At 42.1% G+C, this 17,508-nt stretch overlaps 1 protein-coding gene across 5 annotated transcripts in view; it reads left to right on the plus strand.

Moving 5' to 3' along the window:
* The first annotated feature begins 1,084 nt into the window (after positions 1-1,084).
* LOC124520308 (zinc finger protein 705A-like) overlaps positions 1,085-17,508 on the plus strand; it is a 32,000-nt gene continuing 15,576 nt past the window's right edge. For 4 of the 5 annotated variants that reach the window (XM_047091110.1, XM_047091108.1, XM_047091112.1 and 1 more), the window contains exons 1-3: positions 1,085-1,267; positions 8,768-9,049; positions 9,318-9,388. The gene's annotated coding sequence lies outside the window, so the exon portion shown is untranslated. Of the gene's footprint in view, positions 1,268-8,767; positions 9,050-9,317; positions 9,389-9,411; positions 9,846-17,508 lie in introns of those variants that run through there. The other variant, XM_047091111.1, reaches the window with a different exon arrangement.

Genomic DNA, 17,508 nt, shown 5'->3' on the forward strand with positions numbered 1-17,508 from the left:
GCAGCCTGAGTAGTTGGGATTTAGTCTTGCCAAATTCCCTCTAGCGTGGACGTCAGAATTTACAAAGGAAACAGATTAAGATTTTCACTCACACACTTTCCATTAGGATTTATTAAGGGTATAAATGAGGCAACTAAACTTTGAAAATCCAGTTTCACTATGCTTTTTGGTGTTGTCAAAAAAGAGACGTTTCAGTGAGATGTATACAGAAATAATGAAAAATTAATACTTGCCCATACTCGACACAAAACATTGGGAGACAGAAAAAAAACACAGATTAAAAAAACCCTGATTTTTCAAAATTAAAAATGCTCTTTCGAGTAGTACCTCCGGAATAAAGAAAAATGTGAAATTACAACAGATTCAGGAAATACTAACTCCGGCAACTTGCAGAATGTCCTGCACATCAGTCTTAAAGGTATGTGAATTTATAAACCTCAAGCCCTGCGCAGTAACACGAGGGCCTCAGCCGACCATCCTCACGGCCCAATCCTGGGCCCGTGTGTCCCTCTGCCTCCCCGCGAACAGGGAGGAGAAATGTTAGAAATGTTAGCTACCCTCCGCGGTGGTCCGGCTGAACCCCCGGGTTCGCACAAGTGAATTCGGGGTTCACACTCGTTCTACCGGAAAGGAAACCACAATTTGATAGGCGGAGCCGCAGACGCCCCTGCCCCGCCCACGCCGCCGCAGGGGTGTCCCCGCAATCCGAGCGCCTCTCGCGGTCCACGGGACTCTGGCACGCACGAAGGGTTATTTAAGCCGTTCTCACGCTGTTGCGAAGGAAACAACTCCGCATTCGGTATTACCGGCGCGCCAACGCTAAGCTTTTACCTTAGCGTATCTGAGTCATTTAACGTGGCGTAGGGTGGGCAGCCCGGCGCCACAGGCCACCCCGCCACCTGGAGGCAAACGCCGGGACCCAAGCTCCGGGCGGAAGAACTTGCAGAACGGAAACGCCCTGGGGGCGGGGCGGAGACTTGCATAAGCCACACCCAAGCCCTTCCTTCCAGGTCCCGCCCCGTCCGAGGTCCCCGTTTCCGGCAGACCCGGATGCAGATTTCCCAAACGGAAGGGCTCTTTTCCCGGTGCGGGTTTCAGCGTTTCTAGTTGCAGCTGGCACGTTGATGGTCTGGGTGTTGCGGCCTCCACACCCGGAGTCCGGGCCCTCGCTAACTTGACAGTCCCCGCATCCGCCAGCCCCGCCCGCGGGGAGCCCGGCCTGGTCGGAAGACGTTGTGCTGCTGCACTGGATCCGCGTCTGTTTCCGGTAAACTGGCTCCCAGGCCGTTTCGCCCGTTTTTCTGCCTCCGTTCTTTTCACCGTCTCTCCCTGGCCCCCGCGCGTGTCAAGGCCCCACTGGCGAGGTGCATTCTCGCCCTTCGCGGTACCGAGGGGGCAGCACCACGACGCCCTGCTCTCCGGATCCTGCAGACCCCAGCCCCCTCCTGAGTTCCTCTCTCCCTTCTCGCGTCTTTCTGGGGCCGGCCCTGCTGGTCCTTGGGCTCTCCACAGTCAGTTCCTCAGGGAGGCCCTGAGTCCCTTGCTGGGGCTTTCACCTGCCCCTGTCCTGTGGCACCCCTTGTTCTGTCCCGTCCCATCCTGCTGGCTGTGCCTGTCAGGTATTGTTTACATTCCCGATGAGCCACCACAAAGCGTGCTTCTGGACAGGGGCATCTTCGAAAGGTGGGGCCGGGGGATAGGGGAAAGAGAGAGACCAGGGAGAAGCAGGGAGCTACAGCCAAAGAGAGTGATGAGAAAAAGCAGCTATGAAATTGAGGAGAGGGAAGTGGGTCCGATGGGCTTTGAAAGACCAAATAAGAGTGAGAGCGTGACATGAGCTAGAAGCAGTGGAATAAATGAAAGTGGCAAAAAAAGGATCAGCAGAGAGATGGAAAAGAGCAGAAGGGAGAGGAGTCGAGCAACAGTAGCAATGGGGGCAAAAGAAGGGTAGATCCCAAATTCATTAGAATTTTGTTTTTAATTCCCAACGTATATTCCCTCTTAAATATGTCAGATGATGAGGTCTTAATGGTTTTATAGTCTGTTATATGTTGAAAGTATTCTTTGGTGCTTAGTAAATAATTGTACACTATTTCAGTGTGCCCTTGATTAAGGATATTGGCAATTTTTTATATTAACAGTCAAAATCTAGTTTAACCAATTAGTCTAATATTCCACATCTTCTCTTTCTTCTTATGTGATCTTTTAACCTAGTGGGCTGTGAACTAGTTCCCAGTCAGGTGTGTATCTATTTCCTTTGTCCTTTCTCTGGAAATGACCAAGGATGGGTTGGATTGTTGTGGGACTTTGTTGAAAGATAGCCCATCTGTTCATAACTGGATAAATTACTCAGCTGCTTCTATTGACCTTCTTCCACGGTTTTCAGTGCTACTAATTAGGTCTTCTTAATTACCTATTTTTGGTAGTTTAATCTGATGTTCTGGAAAAGAGGAATTAAAAACTTGAGATAGTGATTAAAACCATGAAAGAGAAGCAGCTCTTGCTCAGGTGTATGATATGTGATCTGTAAATTTTAGGGGTAGGGGTGAGAAGGGCAAGCCTTACCACTGTCCCATCCAGGCCATGTCTTTCCTGTGAGGAGAGTTCCGCTCTGCTGGCCTCTCCCACCGACCCCTTCACCTGCCCCAGTACACATGCAGGGAGTCACGGGGCAGTTTGATGGGAAAGGGCCCAGGCTTTTTTTTTGTCTTTTCTTTTTTTAAGTTTATTTATTGTGAGATAGCACATGAGCCCGTGTGAACAGGGCAGAGGCAGAGAGAGAGGGATAGAGAGAATCCCAAACAGGTTCCACGTGCTGTCAGTGCAGATCCCACACGGGGCTCCATCCTCCAAACCTCGAGATCATGACCTGAGCTGAAATCAAGAGTTGGACGCCAGACCCACTGAGCCAGCCAGGCGCCCCCGGACCTAGGCTCTTTTAGCCAAATAGAGAACAAAAGCATCTCTCCAAGGAGGAGGAAGGAGGAGGTGCTTTGCTCTGTAAAGGGAGCCTGTAGAAGGAATTAGAGTGCTCTTTGGGGACTTAGGGGTCCTGGAATGGGGGAGAGTTTGAGAAGCTCTGACCCTGTCCTCAGCAGGTATTAGCAGAGACTGGGGTCTTTGTCTTCAAGGGACCGTCAGTCCAGTGCGTAGACTCACCACTGCCGCGGACCGTGTGGGCTTCACTGGGATAGGAGAGTGTTCTGAAGAAATGAGCAGAAAAGCCCGACTGTTGATCTTCACGGAGGAGCGGAATCCTGCTGAATCCCCGTTACTTCAGCGTGCAGCGGAGGACTGGCTTTGCCACAGAGTGAATGCCTTCTCCTGGGTGTGTGTCTGCAGTGCAGGGAGGGGCCGTGCTGTTTCGAAGCCCCGAAAGCCATCGCCACGCTCAGGAGTGAGGGAGTGACTTTCAAGACGGATCTTGGCTGAGAAAGAAGTTTTTCATGTGTTCTTTTTTAATTCCTGACCTGAGGAATCATGTGAAATCATGACCTGAGCCAAAATCAGGAGGTCACTTGACCAGTGAGCCACCCAGGTGCCCCTGCTTTTTTTTTTTAATTCAAGATTTTTAATCTAATCAAGATCGGAAGATACTGCAACGTTTAAGTTCTGGGAGGATCAAATAGAGAGGAGTAGTGGAAGTTATTATTTTATAAGTAGTAACATAAAATTCATGATATGGCAGAAATAACAGGACCCAAACATAAAGTTGGAGGTAAAGAACCTAGCTAAGATTAAAAGTTATTCCTCACCTTTTACGGAGAAGATGGCATAAACACCAGGTACGACTGCAGGAATACTTTACAATTTAACAGTTGAGGGGCACCTGTGCGGCTCAGTTGGTTACGTGTCCAACTTCGGTTCAGGTCATGATCTCACGGTTTGTGGGTTCGAGCCCCACGTCGGGCTCTGTACTGACAGGTCAGAGCCTGGAGCCTGCTTCAGATTCTGTGTCTCCTTATCTCTCTCCCCCTCCCCAGCTCACACTCTGTCTTTGTCTCCCTCCCTCTCTCTCCCTCCCTCCCTCCCTCCCTCTCCCTCTCCCTCTCCCTCTCCCTCTCCCTCTCCCTCTCCCTCTCCCTCTCCCTCTCCCTCTCCCTCTCTCTCTCTCCCTCTCTCTCTCTCCCTCTCTCTCTTTCTCCCTCCCTCTCTCTCTCCCTCCCCCCTCTCAAAAATAAACAGTAAAAAAATAATAAAATAAGATGAACAGTTGAAAGCATCTACCTCCAAAATTACCTACCTCATTTGTGAAATAAGTTACCAACCATATGATGAATGAAAGAGGAAGGACAAGTCTATGGAAATTCATCTGTCATAGTTAAATTTTGAAATAGCATTTATTTTGCATGGGAGTTGGAATTTACATGCAAGACCTAACACGATTGCCAGGTATTTTTGAGAAATGACCAAAATGACCTGAGATACAGTTGCGTATTTACTGTGCTGTCTACTGGAATTATTTCATTGTGAGAGGCAGAAATTTTCAGCCAAAAGCTTTTCTCTGCAGACGTAGAGATTCCACTTAAATGTGTAATTCAGTTGTGAATGAGATGGCGGTGGAAGTATTTACTGCATTGTGCTCTGTATTAATATTTTATTTATTTTCCCATTAGCCAAAAGATAAAGTATAAGGCTGGCTTCCCATTTTAATTATAAATTAATAAATTCTTAACATGTTCTTGAAAGCCCCCTAACACTCTCCTCCTCCACCGTAGTAACATAGTTTATGTATGTTGCATCATAATATATTTGCAGATTTTCATATTTATTCGGCTTTCATCTTATCTTCAAGCCCAGATTTCCCCCAGGGAGTTTGAGGTTTGTGTCCATGGAATCCCAGGGTGTCTGCTTCCCTCCTGTATCTGTCTTTAGACATTTGTTGTATCAAAGCAGCATCTTAAATCTGAATTTTACTGTTAGCTGTAATCAGTCCCCCATTCTCATGTCCTGTTTTTGACTATTTGTGTCCCTTTTCCATTTTTGTCTTTAATCTGTTTCATTATTTTGACTGCCTACTCCAAGGTTTTAGAGCTGTGCTATCCAATAAAGTAACCACTAGTGACATGTGCTTATTAAATTTAGATTAATTACAATTAAATAACTAAACTTAAGACCCTCAGTAATGCTAGCCAGATTTCAGGTGTTCTTTTTTTTTTTTTTAAGTTTTAAAATTTTTTCAAAAGTTTATTTACTTTTGAGAGAGCATGAGTGAAGAAGGGCAGAGAGAGAGGGAGACACAGAATCCGAAGCAGGCTCCAGGCTCTGAGCTGTCAGCACAGACCCCAATGCGGGGCTCCAACCTGCGAACCGCGAGGGCATGACCTGAGCCAGAGTTGGATGCTTCTGTGACTGAGCACCCCCCAGGCGCCCCAGATTTTAGGTGCCCTTTAATGACATGGATCTGATTGCTGCTGTGTGGATAATGTAGATAACAGAGCATTTCCTTCATCACAGCAAGTTCCACCGAACTTCTTGTTCTACATCTTATGTTTTTACTGGACTTTTTTGGCTTATAAGTAATTTCTTTTCTGCTTCTCCCTATTCCCTTTAATGGGTTTCTTCAAGTAGTTTTTTCATTTTATTTCTTTTCTTGAGGTAGGTGCTTATATCATTTATTTAATCTTTAATTAATTAAATATTTAAGATAAAATTTTCTGTGAATATTGCTTTAGTTTGTTCCATTGGTACATTAATATATGTATAGGGACATTGCAGGTTCCTTTTTTTTTTTTTAATGCGAGGTTTTCCTCCATCCTTGTCACAAGCCCTTTGTATTCAGGGACCGTTGTGCACTGTAAAGGGAGATCTTCTCTTTGGGAGTGTGATGCTTTCATATATGAAATTCTAGAATAATTATAAATTTCATTCTATTTTCACCTTTTCTGAACAGCTTTGGATGTACTGGATGTTAAAAATTATGAAAGGTTGGATTTTGATTTGTGATCAAATGAGCTGATACGTTTTTCCATTTACAGTATTAATTTGAAAGATACAGTTGTTCTAGTTTTATACTTCTTCATACATAAAGCTATTTTCCTGTACTCTGTGCCTTTGCTTTCCAATCTGTGTATTGCTAGAAGGTTAGAGGCAAGAAGGCAAGACTGTCTTGGTTAACCTGTAAACTGCCTTCTCTCCAGCACCTGGAATAGCTTGGCCCATCACTGGTCTTGGGATTTGAGGGAGCTCACTTAGTAATATCATTTTTTCAGACTGCACTTCAGAAAGAAAAGGAAACACAGGTGAATGGGAATAGATATCAGTCATTTTTTTGGCACATCTGTTGGAGAACCTGGTTTTGGAATGGAGAAAACAAATGTTGCACCCCAGACCTAAGCAGCTATGTTCAGATAGCCTGGGAAGGACTGGGAAATCTTAATGGTTAGTTAGCAGTGCTCTAAAAAATAGTGAGGTGATATTGAGGATGCACAAGGCCTTCTTCCCAGTGACCCTTTAAGAGATCTCGAGGGAGGGGCTGAGCTGTGTAATCACCCATCCTGAAGTCATCAGAGACGTGTCACTATTCCTGGTTGGGTGGGAAGTTGGTTAGTATAGTGTTGTGTGAATGAATGGATAACTTGGAACTGTTAAATAGGTTTTATTGGTTCTAAAGTTGGCTTATATAGCTATTTTATTTATTTATTTATTTATTTATTTATTTATTTATATTCATTTTTGAGAGACAGAGAGAGACAGAGTGTGAGCAGGGGAAGGGCAGAGAGGGAGACACAGAATCCGAAGCAGGCTCCAGGCTCTGAGCTGTCAGCACAGAGCCTGACCCGGGGCTCAAACTTGTGAACTGCGAGATCATGACCTGAGCCGAAATCCGGAGTCGGAGGCTTAACCGACTGAGCCACCCAGCTGTTCCCGTCCACGAATCTTTCTTAAATCCATCTCTTGTGATAGTTGAGGAAGAGTTTACTTGGTTATAAGGTTAAAGGTCACACTTGGTTCCCCACTTTGTTCAGTGAATGTCCTTTTATACCTCACTTGAGTTTTTACTATGATCCTCAAATCATTCTTCGTCTATGAATTACATACAGACTCTATGGGGATGGGGCACTTTTGTTTTGTATTGCTGTATATATGTTTTTCCAAACAGTGCATTTTCACGCACGAATTGCTTTTTTTGTATGTTTTAATACTTCTTTATTGAAATAATTCATAAAATTATTTTTTGTCATATTATTTCATTTGTTATCTTTACCACTAACATGGGTTTTCTAGGTTGTGGGCTTGTATTTCACAGCTTTCAATGATTTTTTATTTAATCCTTTTACCTTTTGCTCATTTTAAGCCTGTCTGTGACATTAATGAGTGACTTTTCAGCAGTGTGTCTGTTACTTTCTCTTCTCTCCCAATGTAGTCTCTTTTAAATGATTTTTTTATTTTATTTTTGAAAGTTTTGGAGTTTTGCCAAGTCATTTCCTTCTTCCCTTGTCTTGTAATCTCTTTCATCCTAATTCTGCTTTGAAGTCCTATTTTTAAGGTTTCTAATGATTTGTTGTCTATCCATTACTAAAATTATTGGATAGCTTCTAAAGATGTTTTGCTCCAAGCCACGGGATTCTTTTTTTTTTTTTTTTTAATTTTTTTTTTCAACGTTTTTTATTTATTTTTGGGACAGAGCGAGACAGAGCATGAACGGGGGAGGGGCAGAGAGAGAGGGAGACACAGAATCGGAAACAGGCTCCAGGCTCTGAGCCATCAGCCCAGAGCCCGACGCGGGGCTCGAACTCCCGGACCGCGAGATCGTGACCTGGCTGAAGTCGGACGCTTAACCGACTGCGCCACCCAGGCGCCCCGGGATTCTTTGAATATTAATATTCAATTACTTTTTCACTCCTGCCTCTTTCTTTTTCATAGCTACTGTGTTCGTTACTTGACATGTTTGCATGTCATTTTTATGAAGGTGAATTCTTAAACCCAATGAATTCATGGTGGTAGTTTGCAGAAAAATAAATGTCGGGGTTGTGCTATAGGAGGACCTCTTTTTTTTTTTTTTAATTTTTTTTTTTCAACGTTTATTTATTTTTGGGATAGAGAGAGACAGAGCATGAACGGGGGAGGGGCAGAGAGAGAGGGAGACACAGAATCGGAAACAGGCTCCAGGCTCTGAGCCATCAGCCCAGAGCCTGACGCGGGGCTCGAACTCACGGACCGCGAGATCGTGACCTGGCTGAAGTCGGACGCCCAACCGACTGCGCCACCCAGGCGCCCCAATAGGAGGACCTCTTCCTGGCTCAAAATAATGACTGTTTAACACAGGAGATTTGGAAAGTTTGTGGGACCTAGTTGGGAGTTTTCATAATATAAGAAATAATCAGCTAGTGAGCTGCTTTTTATTTATGGTTCTCATTCATTCATGTCCCTCTTTGATGCCTACCACTTGGAAACACAGACAAAGCACAGTGATACGTAGGTAAAATTTTCCTTCCTACTCATAGGACTTTCCTGTTCATATGTGTAGGGATTCCCTGGATATCCCTAGATTTCCTTTGAATAAAAATTCTAAAGGTAGAACATAATTTTACATTTCAATCTAAATTTGTCTTGAAGGCAAAATCTAACATAATCCCACAGCCAGTGCGTTACTAATTTCCTGAGATCTTCCTTCTCTCTCCTTGGACTCTCCCATATGCTCTGGATAACTCAGTTGGTAAACCATATTTATAGAGAATCTTTTGGGCATTGTGAAGTGTCCTGGATATTGGCTACCTTTCTCCAGTTATCAGATGCTTGCATTAATACAGAGTTTCTCTTTCAGATCTGAATCAAAGTTCTGTCCTCTCCACTGGGTGACTCATAGAAAAACAAGAGGATACAGTACCCAGAATCCAGCTGTCACCTCCCCAGAAATTTAAACACTTCTCCAGTTCCTCAGACCCCTCAACTCACCCCAGAAGGCAAAAGATTCAATTTCTCCATCATAGTACATGCATACAACGGGCAGAGAGCAAAGCTTGGTAATCACCTTGGCATTGCCTATCTCTGTGATGCTGAAGACATTCTCATCTCTGTGCATTACAGAAGAGATTCTGATTTCCAGGTGTGGACCAGTGTGCAGGGGAGGGGTGTTCCCACTCTTCTGAAGGGCAGGTACCTGTAAGCTCAAGAGAGGTACTCAGAAGGGTATAGAGTCTCAGTCCAAGTGCCCTAAAAGGGAAAATATTGGAATAGAAGCTTAGGGCGCAGTTGGAACAGGATATCCAACCACTTTCTGGCCTCGTAGCCATGGAGAAGGACAGCAAGGGACCGGGGTGAAACTGGGGCTCTTGTCAGTCTTGGAGATGAATGCCAGTTTTCTTCCTCTACAGAGTTGGTAAGCTTTGGAAGATGCTAGTGGAGCATTCTGCACTATGGAGACATGTACGTGACACCTTACAGGGTACGTATGGACTCTGTCTGGGAAAATGCTTGCGGGGATCCGCTTTATGTGGATGGCAGTTGGGATGGCACTTCTTACACAAAACCCATCTTGGGCTCTCCAGAGGCTGTATATATGATGGCTCAGTGGAGCTTTGATACTGTCCAAGAGCCCTGAACATCAATCATTCCACTTTTTTCTTTTAATCTTTATTTATTTTCGAGAGAGAGACTGACAGTGTGCAAGTGGGGGAGGAACAGAGAGAGAGGGAGACACAGAATCCGAACTAAACTCTAGTTGCGTGTCGCATACTTGAGGAAACTCCCAGTCACCAAACTTCCCCAATTCCTGACAAGTCTAGAACTGCACAACTCTAAAATGTCCAAGTCCAAGACATGGATCTTTGAGGAAAGTGACTTCTCTTCACTATTCTTCCAACACAACTTTGGCCTGGACCCTGTTCCTGTCTTCATGACAGGTAGGTGGTGACCTCGTCCAGGCTGAAGGCTCTGCATTTCGTGGGAGTAGTGGACATTTCCTTGAGTGTCAGGAAAGGGGCTCATAATGGCCCTCTCTGAGGTTGATGGGTTCCACCACCTAAAACTGGTGAACTTCTCAGCAGATGGATTCCTACAGGCAGTAGTCTGTATCTTCGGAAGCTTTAGAAACTCAGTAGGAGGAGAGCGAATGGTCTCACAAGCCAAGTATTGTCTCAACTAGAAAGGATGGATTCACTGCAGCCCCTGGAGCCACATATTCCTCCCACCACTGAAGCCTTGCCCTCTACTTGACACATCTGTGGTGGCCTCAGGCCCAGACCCCAAATCTTCAAGCTCCTGGAAGTCCATGCCCCATGTCAGAAGGGAGGATGCCAAGGCTTTTCCGCAGGAAGTTCTGCGCTACTCTGGTCCCCTTTAGTTCCAGCCCAACCTTATCCCGAAGGGTGGAAGTGATGCCACAAAAGGACTCGGTCCCATTTCTCACCACCCTTACTTACAAACCATATGCCCTTTTTATCCTTTCTCTTCCTGCAAGTGGTTATCCATCTGGGATTCCTATTTTTCTGAGACGTTTGAAACCGTGAGGACATAACTCATAAACTGTGGTCAGGCAATAGGCTTTTGAGCCAGATAAATATGAGCAAATAGTTGAGTAAATTATATGCTGTATGGTTTTTGTCAGGTCATGTGAATCCTCTGCAAGCTGGCTTTCTAAGAGGAAAAGTGAAGATAATAATGGCAAACTTACAGGGTCTGAATAAATGGCAAGATTATAAGTAAATACCCGTCACCTAATATGTGATCAATATTGATGATGTATTTGGGCAGCTAGCTTCTTAGATCTTCCATGACTTCTCCATAGACTTCGTACAGAGCAGGGCTAGAAGATGTCACTGATTAAGAGAATCAGTGGTCCTGGAATGGACACACCTCTGCTGGAATGGAGTCTGGGCTAGGGACCACAGCGCTAACCATGATTATCTTTGGGGATGTGGGTTTGGGGGTTATAGAAATTTTGAAGATTTTGAAATGTTTATTTTTTATATTAAACACTTTTTAAAAAGTGTGTGTTTTAGGAATGGTAAAAAGCATGTTACTTTTAAAGTAATGTTACCAATTTTAAGTAAAATATGCAAGATTTTATATGGCAGATGACGGAGGAAAGTAGTATTCTCTCAAGATGATGCTCATGGAGGCAAGAAGCCACATTCTGTGGTCTTGTTGGAAAGGGAAACATACAGGTCAGTGGCCTCTGGAGGGTAGTAGTTAACTGACTCTCTGAAACAGACAAAGCACTGATTTATACCATTTGCTGGTTTCCTTGTATACCGTGGCAAAATTCAAGCTAACAAAGGCTTTCCATCCAGTTTCCAAACCTCTGAATGTTTTATAAGCAACTCTTCGGAGCCAGTCCATGCCAGATCAAGCATAACTGCCAGAGGCATTGAAGGAATATATAAAAGAAAATTAGTAACTTTCCTCTGTTGCCCCAGGGTAGGAGTATAATGGTGGAATTGAGAAGAACAATCTCACTAGGATGCTGTGGCTTATGTTTTAAGGAAACCAGTTAGAGTAGCTCCTCTTACCTCTGACCCAGTGACCTCTTGAATGGACCTAGCTTTTTGTAGTTGGGAAGAATAGAGTCCAGAAACATGAGCCCACTCTCTTACGAAACCAGACCTGTCACAACTGTCACAACTGTTCTATTTGTTTGAAAAGGGAGGAGCTGCAAGGGTCTTGAGTGCTGCTGTAGGTGGAGCTCGGTGACGGTGAATGAACAAAGTTCCATGATTCCACACAATCAGGACCCAAGGGAAAACCGTGGTTGTGAATAACTTTCTTTCTGCAGTATTCGTATCATTCCTCTTTGAGGGTTAAATAGATCCGGCATTGGTTAAATCTTGGTGGAGTTCTGGGATGCTGCCAAGGCTGACGCCCCAGGACAGAAATCCAAAGCTTAAGTGGTCCACCTCTTCAACTCTTACGACATTCTACAAGAAGTTATTTTAACTTTCAGTCACTAGGTGTGAACGATATAAGCTGCTTTGGACATATCTATGTTCCATAGCTTAAAATTTCCCTAATGCGTAAAGAAGGTGTTTGGGGATGGGTGGATGGTAGTCCAAATCAAACTTCTATTTTATAAGTCAACACTATGGTCATTTTAAATTCAGAAAAGCAAGGTTACTGGATGGACTGGTCTAAGGAAGACTAATCCATCTATTTCTGTACTTAAGTACAAGTTATTTCTCTCAACAATAGGAAGAATATATCCTAAACCCAGACAATGTCATTACCTAATCTCAAAGGAAAGATGAGCTTCAGTACCATGTCAGAGCAGAAGGGGGCTTTTTATATACTCCAAACTCCAGGAATTTTCAAAAGGAGGAGCTGTCAAAGGGAAATGTAATAAAAGTGCCAAAAGTGAAAAGAGAGTTGAGTGGGCCCTTGACTACCTCAAAGCCTTTCCAGTGCAGCTTGGAAGTAGGTGCCTGGAAGTGATGAGTTGAGTGGATAGTTGACATTTCTTGGATAAGTTGACTTCTCTTTGCATCCATTTACTTCATCTATGAAGTAGGAATAGTACGGAGACCTGGCTGTCATTTAAGTCCAAATCTGCTGATTCTGTGAGACTCCCTAAGGATGCATTCGGCACCCTTTTTTATTACCATGTTTCTGCCATGTGCTTTGTCACACCTGTGCCATAGTTCCCTCATAATGATGTGAATCATAACACTTTAATATTTTTTGAGTTTGATTCAGCACATTTAAAGTTCACAGATTCTTGCCTGGTGTGTACTAAAGCTCCAGTTAAGATTTACTTACTGATAAGCTTCCCAAGATGGCAAATAAAGGTCAGTTGCCCCAGAAATTTTATTTAGAAAAGTGTATACGTGTTGATGAGAAAGAATTGATCTAGTAATCCAACAGAGTGATCCAAGTGACTTGAATTATCTGGAATATGTAAGGGCAGTTCTTGATTTTTTTTTAAATTTAAACTTTAGTTGACTTATAGTGCAACATTGGTTTCAGGAGAATTCAGTGATTCATCACTTACCTGTAACACCCAGTGCTCAGCACAAGCACCCTGCTTAATACCCATCTGTTTGTTCTCTCTCATTAGGTGTCTGTTATGGTTGGTTTCTCTCTCTTCTCCAGCCCCCCATATATGTTCTGTGTTTTGTTTCTTAAATTCCACATATGAGCAAAATCATACGGTATTTGTCTTTCACTGATTGACTTATTTCCCTTACCATAATATGTTCTAGCTCCACCCACGTCATTGCAAATGGCAAGATTTCATTCTTTTTGATGCCTGAGAAAGTCCATGGCATATATGTACCACCTCGTCTTTATCCATTCATCAGTCAATGGACCTTTGGGCTCTTTCCATACTTTGGCTATTATCAGTAGTGCTGCTATAACCAATGGGGTGCATATACCCTTTCAAATCCATATTTTTGTATCCTTGGGGTAAATACCTAAGAGTGCAATTGCTGGATCATAGGGTAGTTCTATTTTTAGTTTGTTAGGGAACCTCAATACTGTTCTCCAGAGTGGCTGCACCAGTTTGCATTCCCACCAACAGTGCAAGAAGGTTCCCCTTTCTCCACATCCTCACCAACGACACTTGTTGGTTCTTCTGACAGGTGGGAGGGGGTATCCAATCATGGTTTTGATTTGTATTTCCCTGATGATAACTGATGTTGAACATCTTTTCATGTGTCTGTTAGCCATCTGGATGTCTTCTTTAGAAAAGCATCTATTCATATGTCTTCTTCCCATTTACTGGCTTGTTTTTTGGGTGTTGAGTTTGGTAAGTTCTTTATAGATTTTGGATACTAACCCTTTATCAGATGTGTCATTTGCAAATGTCTTCTTCCATTCTGTAGACTGCCTTTTAGTTTTTTTGATTGTTTCCTTTGCTGTGCAGGTTTTTATCTTGATGAAGTCCCAATAGTCCATTTTTGCTTTTGTTTCCCTTCCCTTTGGTGACGTGTCTAGTAAGAAGTTGCTCTGGCCCAGGGCAGAGAACTTGCTGCATGCGTTCTCCTCTAGGATTTTGATAGTTTCCTGTCTTACATTTAGATCTATCATCCATTTTGAATTTATTTTTGTGTGTGGTGTAAGAAATTGGTCCAGTTTCATTGTTCTGCATGTTGCCATCCAGTTTTCCCAACACCATTTGTTGAAGAGGCTGTCTTTTTTCTATTGGATATTCTTTCCTGCTTTGTCGAAGATGAGTTGACTGTACAGTTGTGGTCCATTTCTGGATTTTCTATTCTGTTCCATTGATCTATGTATCTGTTGTTGTGCCAGTACCATAATACCTTGATGACTGCAGCTTTGTAATACAGCTTGAAATCTGAAATCGTGATGCCTCCGGTTTTGTTTTTCTTTTTCAGGATTGCTTTTGCTATTCAGGGTCTTTGGTGGCTCCATACAAATTTTAGGACTGTTTGTTCTATCTCTGCAAAAACTTCTGGTGGTATTTTGATAGGGCTAGCATTAAATGTGTAGATTGCTTTGGATAGGATGGACATTTTGACACTGTTTGTTCTTCCAATCCGTGAGCATGGAATGGTTTTCCATTTACTTGTGTCCTATTCAGTTTCTTTCATGAGTGTTCTACAGTTTTCAGAGTATGGATCTTTCCCTCTTTAATTAGGTTTATTCCCAGGTATCTTACTGGTTTTGGTGCAGTTGCAAATGGGATCGATTCCTTGATTTATTTTTCTGCTACTTCATTATTGATATATAGAAATACAACAGATTTTATATTTACAACATTGATTTTATATCCTGTGACTTTGCTGAATTCATGTATTAGTTCTAGCAATTTTTGGTGGAGTGTTTTGGGTTTTCTCTATAGAGTATCATGTCGCCTGCAAATAGTGAAAGCTTGACTTCTTCCTTGCCAATTTAGATGCAGTTTTTTTTGGTTTGGTGTCTGATTGCTGAGGCTGAGACTTCCAGTAGTATGTTAAATAGTAATGGTGAGAGTGGATATCCTTGTCTTGTTCCAGACCATAGGGGAAAGGCTCTCTCACTTTCTCCCCACTGAGGATGATATTAGCAGTGGGTCATTCATAAATGGCCTTTATGACATTCAGGTATGTTCCATCTGTCCCTGCTCTGTTGAGCGTTTTTATCAAGAATTGATGCTATATTTTGTCCATTCTTTTTCTGCATCCATTGACAGGATCATATGGTTCTTTTTTTTTTTTTTTAATGTAGTATATCGTGTTGATTGATTTGCAAATATCGAACCAGCCCTGTAGCTCAAGAATAAATCCCATTGATAATGGGATCAATGGGTGAATAATTCTATTAGTATACTGTTGAATTTATTTTGCTAGTACCTTGTTGAGGAATTTTGCATCCATGTTCATCAGGGATATTGGCCTGTAATTCTCCTTTTTAGTGGGGTCTTTGGTTTTATAATCAAGGTAATGTTGGCTTTGTAGACTAAGTTTGGAAGTTTTCTTCTATTTGTGTTTTTTGGAACAGTTTGAGAATAGGTAGAACTATTCTTTAAATTGTCTGGTAGAATTCTCCTGGGAAGCCGTCTGTCTGGCCCAGGACTCTTGGTGGTTGGAAGATTTTTGATTACTGATTCAATTTCTTTGCTGGTTATGGGTCTGTTCAAATTTTCTATTTCTTCTGGTTTCAACTTGGTAGTTTGTGAGTTTCTAGGAATTTGTCCATTTCTTCCAGATTGCCAAGTTGGCATATAATTTTTTATAGTATTCTCATGATTATTTATATTTCCCTGGTGTTGGTTGTGATCACTCCTCTTTCATTTGGGTCCTCTCTCTTTTTGATAAGTCTGGCTAGGGGGTTCAGTTTTGTTTATTCTTTCAAAGAACCAGCATTTAGTTTCATTGACGTGTTCTGTTTTTTTGTTTTTTTCCCCTATATTATTTCTGCTCTAATCTTTATTATTGTCCTTCTTCTAATGGCTTTAGGTTTTATTTGCTCTTCCTCTTCTAGGTCCTTTAGATGTAAGGTTATGTTGTGTATTTGGATCCTTTTTTCTTGAAATAGGCCTGAATTGCAATATACTTCCCACTTAGGACTGCCTTTTGCTGCATCCCAAAGGTTTTGGACCCTTGTCTTTTCATTTTCATGTGCTTCCTTGTATTTTTTTTAATTTCTTCTTTAATTTCCTGGTTAACCCATTTTTTCTTTAGTAGGATGTTCTTTATTAACCTCCATGTATTTGAGGGCTTTCCAAATTTTTTCTTGTGTTTGACTTCAAGTTTCATAGCATTGTGATCTGAAAATATGCATACTTTGATCGTGATCTTTTTGTACTTGTTGAAGGCTGATTTGTGACCCAGTATGTGCCATGTGAACATGTTCCATGTGCACTAGAAAAGAAGGTGTATTCTGCTTTAGGATGAAATGATTCGAATGTATCTGTTAAGTCCATCTGGTCCAGTGTGTCATTCAACGCTATTGTTTCCTTGTTGATTTTCTGCTTAGATTTGTCCATTGCCATACGTGGGGTGTTAAAGTCTCCTTCTATTTTTGTATTATTGTCAATTGGTTTCTTTATATTTGTTAGTAATTGATTTATATATTAGGGTGCTCTCAATTTGGGGGCCTAAACACTCAAACTGTTAGATCTTCTTGATGGATAGACTCCTTAATAATAATACAATGCCTTTCTTCATTTCTTGTTACAGTCTTTGTTTTAAAATCTAGTTTGTCTGATAGAAGTATGGCTGCTCTGGCTTTCTTTTGATGTCCATTAACATGATAGATGGTTCTCCATCCCCTCACTTTCGATCTTCAGGTGTCTTTAGTCTCTTGTAGGCAGCATATAGATGGGATCTTATTTATTTATTTATTTATTTATTTATTTATTTATTTATTTATTTTACCCATTCTGCTACCCTATGTCTTTTGATGGGAGCACTTAGTTGATTTACATTCAGAGTGATTATTGAAATGTCTGAATTTAGTGCCATTGTGTTACCTGTAGAGTTGGTGTTTCTGGTGATGTTCTCTGGTCCTTTGTAGTCTTTGTTGCTTTGGTCTTTTTTTTTTTCTTTTTCTTTTTCCCTCCAAAGAGTTCCCTTTAAAATTTCTTGCAGGGCTAGTTTAGTGGTCACATACTCCTTTAGTTTTTGTTTGGGAAACTCTTTATCTCTCCTCCTATTTTGAATGACAGCCTAACTAAATAAAGAATTCTTGGTTGCATATTTGCCCCATTCAGTACATTGAACATTTCCTTCCATTCCTTTCTGGCCTGCCATGTTTCTGTGGACAGATATGCTGCAAATCTGATCTGTCTTCCCTTGTAGGCTAAGGACTTTTTTTTTCCCTTGCTGCTTTCATGATTCTTATCTTTGTGTTTGTGATTTTTGACTTGACTTTTATGCCGTGGTGACGATTGGCTTTTGTTGAATCTAATGGGAGTTCTTTGTGCTTTTTGGATTTTGATATCTGTGTCCTTCCCCAGATTATGGAAGTTTTCAGCTATAATTTGTTCAAAGAAACTTCCTGCCTTTCTTTCTCTCTCTTCATCTTCTGGGACTCTTATGATGCGAATATATTTTTAGTAAGTCACTGAGTTCCTGAAATCTGCCTTTGTGGTCCATGACCGTTTTTACCCTCTTCTTTTCAGCTTCA

Source organism: Lynx rufus, unplaced genomic scaffold, assembly GCF_022079265.1.
Source record: "Lynx rufus isolate CCGP_SWC_20201006 ecotype Redwood Valley unplaced genomic scaffold, mLynRuf1.p SCAF_3, whole genome shotgun sequence".
In the NCBI taxonomy this organism is placed as follows: Eukaryota; Metazoa; Chordata; class Mammalia; order Carnivora; family Felidae; genus Lynx; species Lynx rufus.